General features: G+C 47.3%; 1 protein-coding gene across 3 annotated transcripts in view; it reads right to left on the reverse strand.

The window, feature by feature from the left end:
* Positions 1 to 17,898, reverse strand: part of BCL11A (BAF chromatin remodeling complex subunit BCL11A) — a 73,809-nt gene that overhangs the window by 48,499 nt on the left and 7,412 nt on the right. The gene's annotated exons all lie outside the window — the stretch shown is intronic.

Raw genomic sequence — 17,898 nt, forward strand, 5'->3', positions numbered from 1 at the left:
ACAAAGTTTGAGATAAAATTATTATAGTAAGTAAGGACAAAGTTACATGGGAATTAAGGACACTGCTGCAGCCTCTCATCTTCTTAACCAACAAAATTAATGAAGCTTTAGTGGAATATATGTCTGAGAAAATTCAAAGCTAATTTTTGTTTATAATTACTGATACCATACAAGTATGCTTTCCAGAAAGCCTACTCTATCACTCAGAAAGCAGATGCAAATACGGGTATAAATACAGAGTGCAATGAAGCCTGTGGTAAAGCTCACATTAACTGCTGTGCAGTCAGATTTTTACCCCATATATGTATATGGGTACATGCAGACGCGCTCCTCTGGCGATTTGTGACAGACATCACTTGCATCCAGGCTCGAATCGATGCCTGACGCGTTCTCCAAGTTTTTTCCTAGACTTCAGTGGCTGTTAGATGAGGCTCCGTTAATCTGAACATAAATAACCGTAACAGGTTGATCCCAAGCTCCTTTACGCTGCTGTGCCTACCAAGTGACTCTCCGGGCTGCAGGGCAGCCGCTCAGGATTTACGCCCAAGGTAACTCCAAGCAGGATCTGCCCCATCAGGCACTTTCCTCCACGCCTGCCCCTGACCTCAGGTTTTGCATGAGTGCAGAAGCAAGGAGGGGATCACAAGCATCCTCTACCCCTACCGCTGCTCGACAGGGGCTTTTGTAACCTGCCTGGCTGCTGTTGGGCATGAAACCGAAAAGTTGAAGAGGCTGGCATGGCAGCAAGCGGCTCCCTCGGTTTGTTTTACTGCAAAACGCATCTGGGTTTCTGGGCTTCCAGTGCAAGGTGGCTTCGGGAGCAGCACCTCCATGAGACGGGGCCAGGACACAATGCCTGGCTCCCCTGAGCCACCTCCATCCCTTGCACGGGGAGGGCACAAGGCACTGAAGGATCCAGCTTTTTTCCACAACTTGGGAGGGGGGAATAAACCCCTAAACTTTTAAATTTTTTCTTTTCCATTTATTTCTGAATTAGCATTCAGCATCTGACACCGCAACACGGATAGCTAAAAATGTGTGCGCGGATATGTCATCCATGAACAAAGTGGCTCATGTTTGTTCTTTATTATTTAGGAAATGCACATTAATTACTGCAGATTTTCTCCTATACATCTACTGTATCTCAGACAGAATTGCTGAGAAGGTCTGCAGAATAAAAATGTATGGGGTAATTAAATGGATATTTATAATTAGAACTTAATAATTTGCATCAGGGACAAATGAGCTCTGATTTCAATCTGTAGTGCATTTAGATTAGCCTGAAGATAGTGTAATTTGATGTTTTATAGTCCTCCTCTCAGATTATGAAACAATACAGTGTCTTTAAAGCAGCCGTGTTTGTGTCAGGAGTGTGTTAAGAAGAAGCCGCAATGAAAATGTTTGACAACGTGAAAGCAGCTATAAATTACATGACAACTGTGTAAAAGTCTTGATGAAACAAATAAAGGGCTGACCTATAACGCATCTGATTCAGCGCCGCACCCGGACCGCTCGGTGCTCATGCCGGCGCAGCAAGCGCATCCTTACGCACGCGGCTACTTAGCACCGAGAAAGCTGTAAATTATCACTAGTCAACAACATGGATTTTTAGTCGACATTTCAATCAGTTTGAAGTAGAAAAACTGCACCGCCTGCCCAGGAGCCTCTTAGCCAGCTGGCTGCTGGGCTGTAGCCTTTCTGGTCCAGCCCTGTTAGAGCCCCATTGTTCCCACCGTACAGTATTTATCGTGGGCTCTCCAGACACAGGTACTTGACTCGCCTTGTCTCTTGGACGTATAACCTACCTTCACCACTGACGCCGTTCACCCAGATGCTGGGATCCCCCACGGAGCCCACTACCTCCCCCGAAGACTTACAGGGCAAATTTCTGAGGGACGGGGCAGTGCCCAACCCCAGCCAAGCACGCACCCCCAGACCAAGTGCAGCATCTCCACAGAGCTCAAACGCGGAGCAAGAGGCGAAGCAGCCAAAGAAGTGAGGCAGACGCCTCGCAGCTAGAAAGGTCTTGGGAAAGAGAGGGTTGATTTGGAGATGCAACCACGTCTTTGCTTTGCTTCCCAGCTCTGCCCAGCCACCAGCAGGGAAGAAGGGCAGCTTGGCACGGGTGGCACTGGGCTCTCGTCCCTGCTCTGCCACAGCTTTCCTGCCTTAGCCGGGGCAAGTCACCCCACTTGTGCCATGCTGTAAAACAGTAGTTGCTTATCTCGCCCCGGTATTGCGAGGGTGTATGCATTAACATCTCTGAGGCACTCAGGTCTTCACGTAATGGATGCCAGAGAGGTAAACGCCATGATCAGCTGATAACAGGGAGTCCTGTGCAGGCATTACACAGGGGAGCTGCGCACATACGTAAGCAAACACCTGGGAAAAAAGACAGAGGTGCCAAGTCGCTGGGAAGTTCACAATCAGACCAGTTACAGTCTGACACACTACACAGAGAGCAAGGGAAGAACCAGTTTCAGGAGGGAGACTTCCAGACCCAGAGCCCTGGCACTCAACACCGTGGAGCTGTATCCCACAGCCTCTCCCCAGCTTTTGTACTTCCCTCACGCGGAGCAGAGCTCAGTGCACCGCACACCATCAGCTGCTGGCTGAAAATGCAAAGGGGAAGAAGAGGAAAGGAGGCTGTGATTTTCAAATTGCCATGGTTCAAAAATCCCAGCCTGCTCAAACACCAAGACTCGCACCCGCTGCGAGGCTGCCAGGGGAAGCTTTCGCCAGCAAAGGCTGCCCCTGCGCTTACCCCATCGAAGGGGCACAGGACAGGCAGGTGACCAACTCCTACCGACCCTCTGTGTCTCCAAAAGTGCCACCCTTTGCAGCAGGGGGGAGCCTGCATTCCCCTGCCCATGCCCCTTCTGCGCATTTTGAAATCCAGCTGGTGTCAGTGGGACAGAAAACAAGGCACCAAGATCTTCCTTTGAGGACTTTCTTGTTTGACCAGAGTACACGTTATTCAAATCAGCTAGAGTGAAATGCAGTTAAGCTGCTGTTTGTTCCAGCACGATGAGACTGGCCTGTTAAAAAGCAAAAAATGTCAGGATGTTACAGGCTCAGCCTTCTGCCAAGACTGGTAAGTAGCTGAACAACTGTCAGAAACAGACAGCATAATCGGGGGGGGGGGGGGGGGGGGGGGGACAGACACAGACAGAAAAAAAAAAAAAAAGCCAAAAACAAAAAACACAAATCAACCCTGAATTCAGACCATGCTGGGTGCCCTTGGGAAGCTCTGACCCGGCACTTACGCTGCAAGCTCCCAGGTAGCATCTGCCACAGCCCCATTTGCTACATCCCTGCCAAATCTGCCTCTTGCAAAGCAAGTAACTTCAAGAAAAAGCAGCGGCAACCCAGTAAAGATCTCTGATTTCTCTTCATTCTCCCCATCCCAGTGTTACAAGAAAGCACCTGACATCATCTGCGGCCCAGCAACGTCCTGTGCTGGCTGGGTGAAGGCTGGAAGCACAGCCACCTCAGATCTGCACTAGGGGGGCAACTGGATTTTTTTCTCGTAAAGTTGTTTCAGTGGGTGGGTGCCACCGCATAAAGGTGCTATCGCTCACGGGCTGCGGACCTGCACTCGCTCCATCCCTCGGGCTCACCCCCCCAGCCAGGCAGGTATTGCCTTACAGATGCTTTTTGAATGTAACTCCTGCTATTTCTGAAATCTCCCAGACACACGCACGCCCCTCCTGCTCTCGCACACTCTCAGAGTTTAATTTGCCTCTTGGAACACCAAAACTACACCACCCACCCCCCTGTTTTTTTTTTTTGTCCTGGGCCCTCGGGTTACTGGCACAGTGACAACTCTTTTTTCCCAACAGTGAGCCAGGAAAGATGATAGAACCTGCGTGCGTGGCCAAGGGACTGGTCTCAACTGGTTCAGAGGGAAAAAAAAACGGAGCTGTGTCTTCCTTCCCCCCCCACCCCCCCTTCTCGCCTTTAGCCAAAAGACCTGGGAGCATTTGATGTAGTCAGCAGGTATGAAAAAAAAAAATAATAAATAAATATTGAAAAGGCTGGCCGGCTCCAGGCCTGTGACACTCTCTCATCAAAGTCTGGACTTCAGCCAAGTTCATCTGTTAATGGAGAGCCACAGCCAGGGCCTCCCCCCCACTCCCTCCCCCCCCCACTCCCTCCTCTACCTCTTCCTCCCTCCTAAAAAACTAGACATCGATTATGTCTGTGCTTTTCCCTTTCTATTCAAGATAAACAAAGTGCTTCAAGTTCAGGGCACACCCTGGGACCCTTGACAAAGCAATCTATCATCCTGTCTGCTAAACCAGTCTGGCCACACCACCGCCGAGGAGACTAATGCTTCCAGTGTACAATTTTCCCTTTGTGCTGCTGCCCTATTACTAGTAACCTCTTTTCTTCCCTACCTTCCCAGGAGCAGATGTGCTTGACCACTTTGCCTAAGCCCCTCCTGGCAAAGGCATTTGTCGCTGAAAGCAACTTCAAGAATTTTTTTTTAAAAAAAAAAAAAAAAAAAAAAAAAGGAGCCAAGCCCCCGCCTGCCCCCTCCTCTCCCTGACTCCTTCTCCATCCCTACGTCCACCAAAGAAATCCGGCACAGAGCTTTATTTTCCCTTCCCCACTGAAGACTTCTTTTTAAGGAGTGAGTTCGGGTTTAAATCATATCCACTAATTCATTCTGACTTGCAATTAAATGCAAATACACTTTTATAGCCAGCATGGAGTGTATTAATTTTAACAGCAAATGACAAAATAAGAATACAGTCCCTCCAATACCAATAATGAATCGCGCTATAAATCATGTTAGTGGTCACATTCATTAAAGCTTGTAAAGCGCTTTGAGATCCGCGGGTGCAGTGTGCCATCAACCTACGCAGTAGCACCAGCTCGCCCGGCCCTGGCTGCCATCACCCAGGTGCCCCAGACCCCCAGCTCCCTCACCAGTGGGTAGACCCCGAAGGCACAGGGAACACCCCACGAGTGCCAGGGAGCCAAATCCAGTGCCGGCCCCTCCCGCCAGCACCCCGGGGCGGCAGCGATGGCAGGATTCACAGCCCAGTATTGAGGCTGGGTCTCACCACAGGGCCAAGCCACCTTGGCGATGCCATTTAGTCAAGGGAAAGGCCAGGCTGGGTGCTCTGAAAACCGGGGCAGTTACAGAAATTAATAGGAAACCACATATCACCGTTTAAGGTGCACTTCCTAACAGCTAGCGTGGCCTTTTCCTAGGGCTCTCGGCTGCAGACAGCTCTCACCCTTTCCCCAGGACTACACAGTGCTCCATTTGCTCACCAGCACTAAGATCCTCTGCACCGTTTATTAGCCAACATGGGGGAAAGTGAGGTTTTTCTGGCTCCTTTGTTTTGTTAGGACAGCTGTGTGCCATTCCCACCCCCTCCCACCCACCCTCTCCTAAAGAAATAATTAAATCCAATTAGGACCAGAAAGTAATTTACATTTCGGTTCTGTGTAAGATGGGGGGGAGGGGGAAAGGGGAAAAAAAAATCCCATAAAACACGTTGCAATGAAATTTTCTTCCTTTGCTACTTATTTGTCTGCTTTTGCATCTGAAGCTATCTCAGACTGCACTTTCCCTTCTTTAAAGGTCTGCTCGTTGGCTTCACGTTTCGGTGCATGGACCGAGAGGGAGAGGAGGAAGGTGGAAGAGAGGAAACTTGCTCCCGTTCCCTGCTCCGTGAACAAGACAGTTCTGCTGGGGCAGCCCATCCTGCTCCTGCTCCTGCTCCTGCTCCTGCTCCTGGCTCCTGCTGCTCCTCCCCTCGCCGTGCCGGGGGCTCCTCCGCCGCGGTTTACTGATTTACAGAACCTTGGTATGTGAATGGCAAAAATTCCTTGGCATAAGTATATGTTTGCTGATCACATTTCAGATCATGTGTTGTTCATTATTATGACTTGCTCAGAAACAGTTTGCTACAGTTATGTGGGTTTGCCTTGGATATTTTTTCCTCTTTTAGTACATTGAAAACAGCACGGGGAGTGGGGGGAGCAAATGAGAAAATGCTTTTGTGTCTATATGTTACCTCAAACAGCTATTTAAAAAAATTACAGCAGGGAATACGCAATATTCCAGGACTGGGAAGCAGGGGGGAAGGAAATGAGATTAACAAATCATTTCTTAAAGACCAATGTAGTGTCAAATTTTGAAGCAGAATATTTTCCTTTGGATGTGTATGGAATTATATATGGATTTGATATTTATATACTTCTGAACGATCTAAAAATACATCCAGCCAAACCGATGCATTGAATTTAATCTGGTGCATTATTTAAGCAGCTAGAATGGAAGGTCTTTTTGCCAGGCAAAGCACCGGTGTGAGTACGATCTGTAGCACTGGGCAGCATGTCCAGGACACATTTGTTTCTAAAAATACCACCCCTTGTCTTGTGCAGAGAATTTTTTTTTTCCCCAAGTCTGCATTCTGGCAATTAGGAAAGCAAATATGGCATCACTCAAGAAAAAATAAACAGGTTTCCAAACGGTGAGAGTGTTGGGCTTTCACCTGTGCAGTAAAACTCCAGGTTAATTACAGAGAGTTTCTTCTGAACTCCTCCACCGATTTAACCCCATCTCTGCCCACAGGACCCGGGATTTTCCTTCACCGTGTGGGTAAACCGGGCACTTTCCTTCCTGCACCCAGTGCAAAACACGAACATTTACTTTTTTGTCATTTTCATATAGTAGATTATCCATTAGATTTCATCATATCTTACTAAAGCAATTACATCAAGAAAATGATAGCGCGTGTGGAATCAATTATGCATGCACTTGGCCAGGGACCAAAGGCTATGAAGTCGGAGAGGGCAGAATCGTTCGACACACACAAATAAAAAGCCCCTGGATCTCGCAGATGGACCCCATCAGTTCATCTTACTGCCGAAAAAGTTCATGCACTTAATAATTTATTTGTGTTCTGGATACTGTTTCCCAGCTGAATATTAACAACTTTGAACTGAACCATGCTTTTAGCGTGGTATGGGTGGAAGTCATGGAAGGGCAGCCACAGGTCTCCTCCGAGGTTAAAATTATACTTCTGTTCCCTCCAGAATGGTCATTTTCCCTCTCTGTTTATTTTCTTTCATTAAGCAGTTCCTTTAATCAGGGTATCCATTTCACCCTTCCGATTCATCTTCTTACCCTCTGATAAACTCTCAAACCAAAGTTGAGCATCAATTACAGACAACGGAAGGGATGAAGCCAGGGCGAGGGCCTGATCCCTGCGGGCACGAGGTGCGGCCGGACGGGCACCCGAGGGCAAAGCCCCAGCCCGGCAGGAGGGGTGGCGGTGCCCGGGCACGGGTGCCCGGGCAGGTGACAAGAGCTGGGCAGGCTTCCAGCCAGGCTGCTCCCAGTTTCCCCTCCCAGCTCGCAACAAGGGTTGGATGATTAACGCCTTGCCCGGGCAGGCAGGAGAAAGAGACCCTTCCTTGCGATGAGGCAACTGGAAGACCCGCCTGGAAGAGGAGCAGCGCTGACAGCATGACTTGCTCCTAGGAACGGGACACGCTCCCTCCCCGCCGCAAGCGCTTCCCGAACACGGAACCGCCACCCAAACGCCAGCAGCAGCTTCGCACACATGTGCAGCACAGGATCAGGCCCCGGGCGCGCATCTTCGAGGCTGGTCATGCAAGAAGGGGCCCAGGCACTGCCGTATCCTGCCCTGCCATCACCTCTCCCTTCCGCCCAGGCAACTCCAGACCGCAGAAAATGATTCTTTTCTATCTATACATCTAGAAATTTTTTTAAAGGAATGTCTCCCCCAAATGGGAACAATTTCCTTCTACACTTCCAACCAAGTGTACTTAACATTAAAAGAGAACTGATAGAACATATTTAATTACTCAAGGTTAGACTCCTAATTCCTCAATTCACTAAAGGAAACTTGGCAAGAAGATGCATCATTTTGCTGCTTTCTACTGGAGCATCTGAGGGAGAAGAGCCACTGAGGCAGCTAATACACAAAACATGATCAAAAGTGATTAACAACAGCTTCATATGCAAATTGCATTAATGAAGGAGTGCAAAGTCATCATGTAAATTAAACATGTCAAATCTCTTGGTGAACTTTCAATCTTGAGAAGAAAAAACACCGCTTTAATTTTTTTACATCATCAATTTTCCAAGATTGAAAATCTAAGAATCTTGGTGCTATAAAACAATTTTCACCTTTTTTTTCTCCTTCAGCAGCCTGACAGGCTGGCCTGATGTGTGCCGAATGCACATGTTAATAGGCCAATCAAAAATGCAAAACAATTCGCAATTACTGCAAGGACCTAATGGTCATTAGAATTTACAACTAGGTAATGAACTAAAGTCTGCCCACACCATGCATATTCATAAAGCAATTTAGCCTTTGAAGATTAAAGAAGTGCTTAAAATTCAAATGAGCTTTAGCAAATTATCAGTAAGATTCATCCAAAAAGCAAAAGGGTTTTTCTTCCTGTGATTTCCTTATTTTTTTAATGCAAAATTGTTATATCTTCCAGACCGAGCTTCAACTAAACACAGGGCTCCAAGTCAAGCCAAAGGGGCTGGAGACAAACAGAGGCAGAAAACATTGTTATGGACTTTGTTCCGAAAACTAAGCCCTTAAGAGCCAAACCTATCTCTAAACATGGTAATTTATCAAAAGCAGCACAGACTTGCTCATAGGCAGTATTGTGTGCCGCTCTCCGAGAGCAGATTAACAAGATTTCCGCCACCCTCCAAAAAAGCCTTTTTCCCCTCAAGTCACATCTTCCATGTAAACAGCAAATGTATTATAAAAACATTATTTTCATCAAAGTGCAGCAGCATTAATTTTAGGAACTCGCTGCATTTTAAAAGGAGGGATGAAAAGATCTCCACACCGGAGCGTGCCACCGAGAAAGTCACTTTGCTCCCAGGGAGCAAAGCCGCTGTCGCCGAGAGGCGGGGGGGTTTGCTGGGGGCCTGCTCAGCGCCGCTCAGCGCCCGCAGCCGCTCACAAAACTTGGCTCCGCTGTCGGCTGGCCCGATCCTGCCGGCACCTCCCGCAGCACCCCGAAGGGCACAGAGGGGAGCCCCGGCTCTGCCAGCAAGGTCGGCACCCTGACTTTGAAGGATGGCTGCACGTTCCGTAATTTCTATTCCCACCTCCCCAGCCTTCCTCAGCCTCGTGGCTTATCTTACCTGCGCCCGTGCAGAGCGAAAAAGAGGATGCCCGGGGCCGTGCTGATGCCCCGCTTTTTTAGCATTTATTAGAATAGGACCCAGCACCCCAGCAGCGAACATCTGTACTAGCCACGAGTCCCCCCATTTTAACCGATTCCCCTGACACCAACATTACTTCACATGAGGAGAGTCCAGGGAGGGCCACTATGGCAGCATGGATCAGAGTTAGATTAAACCCAAAAGTTTAGAACTACGACCGGGTCGCCAAGCTGTTGAAGGCCATGTCTCTCAAACCGCCTTCAAGTCATCCCCCCCATTAGGAGATTTCCCCCCCCACCTCTTTCACTGCTTCCAGGGACGTAAAAACCACACCACTGAGCCCCGAGTACTCCTTAAAATGAAGCAATTAACTTATTTCCAGGCTCCAGCAAGCGATTGTGACAGCCTCCCCCCTGCAGAAAGTGGGAGCCGTGGTCCCTGACCCCCGGCCAACACAAAAGAGGCAGCCCCAGCACAATGCCTGCTGTCAGCAACTGAATTATTTTTATACAGGAATTTTTATCTCTATGGTACAAACAAGTATGTGTCTGTGCTGACTTGTTAAGCAATCCACTTGTATGTAGAATAAGATTTTTTTTTCCCTGCTACCAGTCACACAGCTCTAAGATCAGAAGAAATACATACTCTTTGAAGCTCCTCAAATGTTTTAGTTAAAAGGACAGCAGTTGTTTTCAAAGATCCAAGAGTATCTTTATCAGAATTTAATTTTTCCTTATTGATTTTTTTCTAACGTTACACAAATTTAACACAGGACAGTTTATCGTTTATTACAAAATAATGCAGCCTCTAAATAATCTTTTGGCAGGTAATACTCTTTTTTCCAAATGCATCCCACTGTGTTTTACCTCCTCGAAGAGAACAAGGCTCCCCAACTACCGTTTCCTTCTATTTCCTAAATATGAAAATCGGCATCGATACCAGAGAAAACATGAGGAAAAGCCCCCAGCCACCCTCCCGCAGTAAATGCTCCACGCGCTTATGATGCCCTGGCTTGAAGCACGACAGTTCTGCTGATCTATTCTCTTGCTCCAGAAAGAATGAACTCAGTACTTAAAATGCAACAAAACCCAGATGATTTGTGCAATGTTTGGAAAAAAAAATAGCTGTGATGCTGTAGCAAAGTAACACCAGGTGACAAATTAATTGCTGTGAATTGGGGGGGGTGGGGGTGGGGGGGGGTGTAGAGAACATTTTTATTTTTGCATTTTGTATTTTGCTGCCTGCTAAATTAATTAATGAACGCAAAAATTAAACTCCTTACTTCCTAAGGAGTGAGGAACTGTAATGTGTGTTTATTTTAAAACGGTAATAGTTGTAGTAATAGCAGTAATAATAATAATAATAATAATAATAATACCCACAACACCAACACCACCACACCACCGAAGGCAGGGCTCTTCTTTAAGCCTCTGCTGTTCAGCAGTAATTCCATTGTTTATTTAGGCAGCGGTTTTTCTATCTGAAGCTAAGATCAAATTGTAGGTGTAATTGTTCAGCGCTTAGGCAAAGCAGGGGGAGGATGGATGCAGCAAACCCTTGGGTTTGACTGACCAAAGCTCCCAGGTCTCCCTCGGCCAGCGCACCCGCCCCGCCTGCAAACTCAGCACCCTCTGAAGCCGCTGCAGACCTCACCACCAGCCCGCCACCGCCTACCTGGAAGGGCAGAGTTGAAGCACTGCTTCTCCCCACAGCTATTTCACAGGGATATTAAGCCTCATTTCCTTGATGGTAATGCAGTTATTTGGGTTTTGCGTCTTGCTCCCGTCTTGGTGGTTTAGCTATTTAGTGCGAAACACAGAAATCCAAGCTGGAGCTGAGCTCCATAACCCATCAAACAGGGGAAAGTGGTGGGGCTTTTTTAACAGCAACCTGTTCAGGTAAAAAGTTCCAGCAGAACTGCAGCAGGCAAGCGGGGAGAGGTCTCCAGGGAGAGCAGAGAGAAGAAACACTTCGGTGCACTGTCTGCAAACCCAGAATTCAGCAGCTTTTTTTGGCAGCCACTTTGTTTCAAGTGTTTTGTTTCAGGAAACGTATGTATTTTTCTTTGTGCATTTTGTGGATTTACTACAACCGCTCCTGACAGCTGTTGATTCAGTTAAATGAGCACATTATTAAAAATCCTCTAACATAGCTGCTGAAAAACAGGCACCTTTGGATGGAGCTGAAGACTGGAACACAGAAGATGCAAATGAAACCTCTGTGAAGAGGATGCACAGCCTGGGCTGTGCCTGCAGCCGGAGGAGGGGCAAAGGGGGCTCCAGCCCGTTTGTGGTGGCTCTTATTTGCTTTGTTTCAGCCAGACCCAGATACAAAAAAAAAGAATGAAAAGCAAAGCAAAATACTCCCCCCCAAGTATAAAAAATAAAAGGTTTGCTAACACTTGGAAAAATTACATCCCCAGCAGGCTGGTGTTAACACGCTTCAAATAAATCTGCACTATGTCCCCATACTTTGTTTTCTTTCCTTACTTGGGAGCCAATTTTGCAGAGGAAGAACACCTATACGAATGAGGAGGGAAAGAAGCGGATGTTTTCATTTCGCTTTAGATCAAAGGCAAACAAGAATGCAAACTGTGGCATATTGAATATTTTTTTCCACCGCTGTCATTCACACTAGGCTATCGAAGTTTTATACAATTCCCCAGCCCAGCTGCATATTAAGCTGGCTGTGTACAGCTTTATTACAGCATGGTGGTGAGGAAACATTAATATTCCTGCGTTGCATCTGACAGGACATTTACATGCGCCCATCTGAGCTCACACCTGAGAGCTGCTCCAAGGTACAGTAGCTGTGCTCCGATTGTAAAGGCAAATGAAGAACACAAATTCCCTGCTGGGATCGGGGCTGACCTCACCACGCCCCACACCGCAAACCTTTCCCTTGCCAACCCGAGGCAATGCCACCTCCGAATGAAGAATGAGCCAGGGAGCAGCCACCAAGTTACCAGCCCTCACGGAAGAAGAGTGAAAAACCTAGCTGAAATATTTTAAAGATGCACAGCGAGTGCAGCTGGCCAATAAAGGTTGGGAAACAAACTCGCTGAACCCTGCATGGGATGTGTTGCATACTAAACCTGATTAGAAAGACGACGAGGATGTTTATGGGCTTCAGAATGGGTTTGGCATTAACACAGGAGGGTTTGAATAATGCGAGTGCTTGGTCTGCCCGTCCACGGGGGTCTGCAGGCACCAGTGCAGCTCCTGCAAGCGTTTAAACGCGCAGGTGCCGCGTGGTCCGCATCCAGCAGGGCCAAGCGCGCCCCGGATGGAGGCCCTAAAGAGCAGACTGTGTTTCATGGAAATTCATATGAAGCAAAAAAAACAGATCAGCCCAACTGCTCGGGCAGTTTGTGGGTCCATTCATGGGCCTGTTATTTTTAAAAGTACGTAATAAATCACAGCATTCCACATAGTGACACCAACCACCATGGGCCCAAACCTGCTATGCCCGATGTTACCAGGAGGCAGGCTGGAGCTACTGCGTTCGTACAAAGTGAGATAAAATATGTTTATTAATTACCCCAGGGGGGAAAAAAAACAAAACAAAACAAGACCAACCAACGGTTAATTTTCGGGCCATGCTAGCAGTATGAATATATATATATATAGGTCTTCATGTATTAAAACATAAGAGCTCAGCATACTTTATGAACTTGTGCAACATCTCAGAAGCTGACACATAAAACAGCCCTCCCGGACAGAAGCTGCGTTCAGACACCTGCCAGGCCAAGAAGATGACCTCCTTGGACTCGTGAGGTCGCTGGCAGAACCAGGACCTGAACAAAATCACAACTAACAGAAAGGTAACAAGAAATCCTCAGCGCTTAGCATTAAAAAAAAAAAAAAAAAAAGAAACACGCACAAAAAAACAACAAAACAAGTGGCAACATGCCAGGCCATGTCCAGCTTGATGCTAAATGCCTTTTATCGTGCAAAGCCGGTACTATTGGATATAAAACCAGACCAAAGCTTGAAGGGAATTCTGTCCAAAAAATTTCCGTAATGAGGATGCGAGCAGGCAAACAACTGGAGGCTGAACTCCCGTTGCCTGACACTGCCTTGCAAGCCTCTTTAATCGTCTTTATTATTTGAATGAAATAAGAAAGAGCTCGTGGGCTGAGGGTTGCATATACAAAACGGGGTGATGCTAATAGGCCTCCTCCTCTTTAAAAGAGGCATTACCAAATTATGGGAATGTTTAGGGAAGACTTTATTTCTCCCACCAGGCTAATTAGAAGGTGTTTAATTTACTCCCTGCCTCAGTTTCCATCACCCGGCGTTCATTGTTGGGACTTGCTGCACAGAGCCTTATGTTTATTACGCGCATTCTTTTCAAAGCGTTTGGCACGTGATGCTAACGTGCACCTTTTCAGATCTACACGAAGTTTAACGCGTGCCGGGCTGCCTCTCCAACCACAAGCATTTTGGATGTAGCGATGCTTCTGCCCATGGTGAGCTCCACAACTAAATGTCCCATACAACAGCAGAAAGCATGCAAAACACATTTCTCATCCTCTAAACCAGAAGATCTGATTTGCAGGAAACAAAAAACCAGAAAGCTTCAGGGTGCCGCAGCACTCTGATGCTCCCCTGGAAGGATCACGCTGAGGCAGAGGAAAACTTTCTACCCTGCTTCTGTGCTTCGAGCGAACTTGTATTTGTGTTGCCAATAAAGAGCCATTTTTACATCAACTGTCTGTAACAGCAGGGAATAGGAAAACTAACACAATCTTTACCTCGTACAAAGGATGGTATTGGCATCACGTGTTTGCTTCTTCAAAAAAATGTTATTTATAAAAGGCAACTGCAAAAGCAGAGAAACTATTGACTCTTCTCTGTATCCCCGTGTGAGTAGAACTGGAGCAACTTTTCGATCCCCTACGTTTTTTACATCCCCCCCCCCTCCCCGAGAAGTAAATTTCACAGCCGCACAGGCCACCGCCTTTAATTAAGCTTTCAAAAGTCTTCTGACAATGCCAACAATTGCAAGACACTTCTAGAGCTCAATCATGCAATCATCGTGACACTTCTATTTACAATTTGTCTTAGAAAGAGTTTCTCTGACATTGTACTTTGACAAAACAGCCAAGCTGCCGGTTCACAACCTTTCTCTGTCTTATTTACAAATACAGCTTGTACGCAGGGCTCCGAATCTCAGGAGCCTTTGGGTAGCACCCTCACTATTTTTCCTGCCTGCGACTGCTTTACCCAGTCTGTGCTCTCTGTTTCTTTGTATGAGGAAAGCAGACCGAATGTGACTCCAAAATATCTCCGTATTCCTTTCTCCCCCCCCCCCCTTTTTTTTAAGCTTTCATCTTATTGTCCAGATGCAACGCTAACGATTCAATGCAGACATCAATATTTTTTTTGTCTCTGGAACAAAACAAAATAATAAGGAATTGCAATTTACAACCTGCAGAATTGTAATGGCAACTACTAATAACAGCCCAAGAAAATTTCTGTGGTGTAATGACTACTCAAAGACATTACCTCCTGAGAACTGTAATAATCAATGTACTTGGTCCAAAATTTAGTACCAAATTACGTCCACCTTCCCCTGATCACTGCAGACAGAGGGTCATCTTACATTATTTTCCCACGTATTTTATTTGAATGCCACCAGCAGCCTGAGCATAAAGGATTCGAGCAGTAAAAATGACCTCCCCTCCTCCTCCCCTCTTTGTACAGTAAATACGGTATCCGCAGATACACACTCGGCATTGTAAAGGGGAATATGCAGCAGCACTCCAAAGTGCTCCTCCAACTGAATCCAAGTAACATTTAAGATCCTTCCTCACCCCAAAAACAACCTTTCCTTAATTCTCTCAGATTTATACATTCAACAAACAAACCGCTAAAACCTGACACCAGCGGACGATAAATATTTCTTCAGCCTTTTCAATAAGTGAACAGCAATTTTACATTCACTGATCTCTAGATACTTCAGTTAATATTTCCCCCTATTGTAAAATATGAGAGCGGATAACTAAAGCCCTGCCGTAGCACTCACTGCAAATCACGGGCTGCCGGTATCTGGTGGTGAGGCTTTGACATACATATTGATGAAAGCTGCCTCATTGGACCCACACAACATATCCTATTAATTTTCAGTTAAATTTATGACATTTCAGCTCTAGCACTGGATCAGCATCACTCAAAATTTTATAGCAAGTCAAAGCTACGCACAGGCAGACACCCACATGGAAGAGACAGGTACGCATGCCTGCACCTATGTGAATCTCAACGCTCCTGCACAGGTTGCACACAGACACATAAGCTCTTGTGCTCGTCCCTGCCTCTGGAAAAGCGTGAGGATAAAGAGCAGCCTATTGACGGCGAAAATAGACATCATTTCTCCACTCGCTGCCTCCTGCCTTGTCTTTAGATGAGCTGATCCTTAACCATTAGTTATCTTAAGATGATCTTTCACAGTAACACACCAACTTACTGACTAGGAAACTGTGCAGGGAGCACATGCTGCACCCAGACCTAACCCACAGCACCTCTGTACCTGGCGCTAACCTGTAACACCTCTTCCAGCCTAACAGCTAACCGGGGACATTTTTGCTATTGCTACTACTAAATAGGTATTTTCTGGTCTCTTACCAGAAAGAATCGGTGCCCTCAACTCCTGTGTATTTTTCTCAAGGCAGCCCATCTATTTTTTTATTATTCCATTTTTGTTTTAATTATACACTTTTACCATTTTGCATTCTTGCACAGAAATCACATATAAAATACCAGAACTGGAAGGGCCTGAGGTCCACTGCAGGGGCCTTCCAGAAACCTGAACTCCACAGCTCACTCCAAGACCCTCACTGGTAATTTTACTGCCAGACTCCACAAACTCCTGGCTACAAGCGATGGGTCACTCCAGCCACTGCCACGCTCCTCTGTGACACGAGGGAGCTGAACTCACTCAAGTGAAAGGGCAGATGAAACAAGTAGGCGAGGGACAGTGCAAGAACCTGTAACTCCTGATGCTCCTTCCCCCGCCTCCCACAGCCGGGCTGCATTACCCACCCCTAGCAACAACCAGGGGACCCCAGTGCTCCTCGGCTCTGTCCCAGCCGGGGAGGTGCAGGTGAAGACCCACACTCTTGGACATCCCGTCCACGGGCACGGCTGGGCACCACCGCACAAGAGGTCTTGGGGTGGGAGGTGGCTGGACAACTGCAACTCGCTCTCTACTCACAACAGCACCTGTGGCTTGCCCCACGGACCCTCCTGCACGGCACCAAGCCCGCTCCCAGCTGGGCCCACCTGCAAAGTTGATCCCTTGCGTGTAAAGGCGAGCAGGATCAAGCCCCTGCCGACAGGCACCTTTCCTCACCCGTTGCCCTCCACTCACCAAATCATTTAAAGTCAGTTAAAGCCACGGCCTTTTCTGAATTAACAGCCCTGTGACATTGCGCAAGGCCAAATCCTTCTTGCTCCCCGCCACCCGTGCCACGCAGGAGCGTGACTGGGCTCGCCGAGTCTCCCGTGCCGAACGAGTGCTAGAGCAAAACCCTCAGCTGAGCAGTTTCCCCTCGTGCGGAACTCCCTGGTGTGGCCATCCCTGCGGCCGAGGGACCTACTTGGGACCACGGGGAGGAGAGCGTGTTTAATTCTTGCTTGACAGATAACTGTGTTTTGTCTTTTCAACAGAGCGGCGCCGTACGTAAATACAGCGTTACATCATACCGCCGCTCCTCCATATTTGGTGATTTACTATGGCTCCAGAGCTCGGAAGACTACAAATCCCTTCCACCGGGCTCCCGCTTCATTAATCATGCCCTATGCTTCTGCTCATTTTCCGTCAGATCGCAGGCAGCACATGGAAATGGGCACTGCCCTCTACCACTCTGGGGAAAAAAAATAAAAAACCCTTAACATCGGTGGCTGGGATGTGCAATATGAGGAATCGTTGGGGTTTTTTAAGTCTCACGCGAAATGTAGCTTAGCAGTCGCTGAGCCTCTGTTTCCTCTTAAACATACGTATATACATGTATTCAAAGTAACGCCTATTACTCTGCAGAAAGAGTGTATATTCATTCACATGACGTACGCGTGTGTATGCACATGGCTTTGCATATATACGTGCCACAGACAGACACACACGCACTGATGCGTATTTGCTGCCACCACAAAATCTTCGAAACTACAGCTCTCCAGTGGGATCTGACAGCCGGTTTGGAGGCCAGGGAGGCTGCGGGAGTATCACACTGAACCTCCCGGAGCCTACTGCCCTATTATGGTTTAGCTTTGTGGCCAAAGCAAGCCCAAGACAAGCTCCAGCACATCATGTGATGATGTACTGTGCCTCTGACAACACTGAGCGGTCCTGCGGGCTCCCCCAAAGAGAGGTACCAGCAGCGCCACATCCCAAACAGCGCTGGGAGGGGGAGTTTGAAACTGGTTCAGGCATTTGCTGGCGTTGATACACTGCGGTCTCGCCTTTTTCGACTGGTAGTATTGGCGCGGTTTGAAGCGATTTGCAACGCTCGCTGCAAATGGGTAGTACTTTTGTTTACTAGCAGGATTTTAAAAGCAGAGCGTGCCTTGTTACGCTCCCAGGGCTCTGGGATTTTCTTTCACATAGCACACTCTATTTTTTTAACGTCACTTGTGAAAATATCTGCATGGCGGATGGTTTTCCGGTTTAAAAAAAAAAATAAAAATGCTAAGAAATGGAAATATTTACCCTATTAT

This window comes from Falco rusticolus, chromosome 12 (assembly GCF_015220075.1).
Source record: "Falco rusticolus isolate bFalRus1 chromosome 12, bFalRus1.pri, whole genome shotgun sequence".
Taxonomy (NCBI): Eukaryota; Metazoa; Chordata; class Aves; order Falconiformes; family Falconidae; genus Falco; species Falco rusticolus.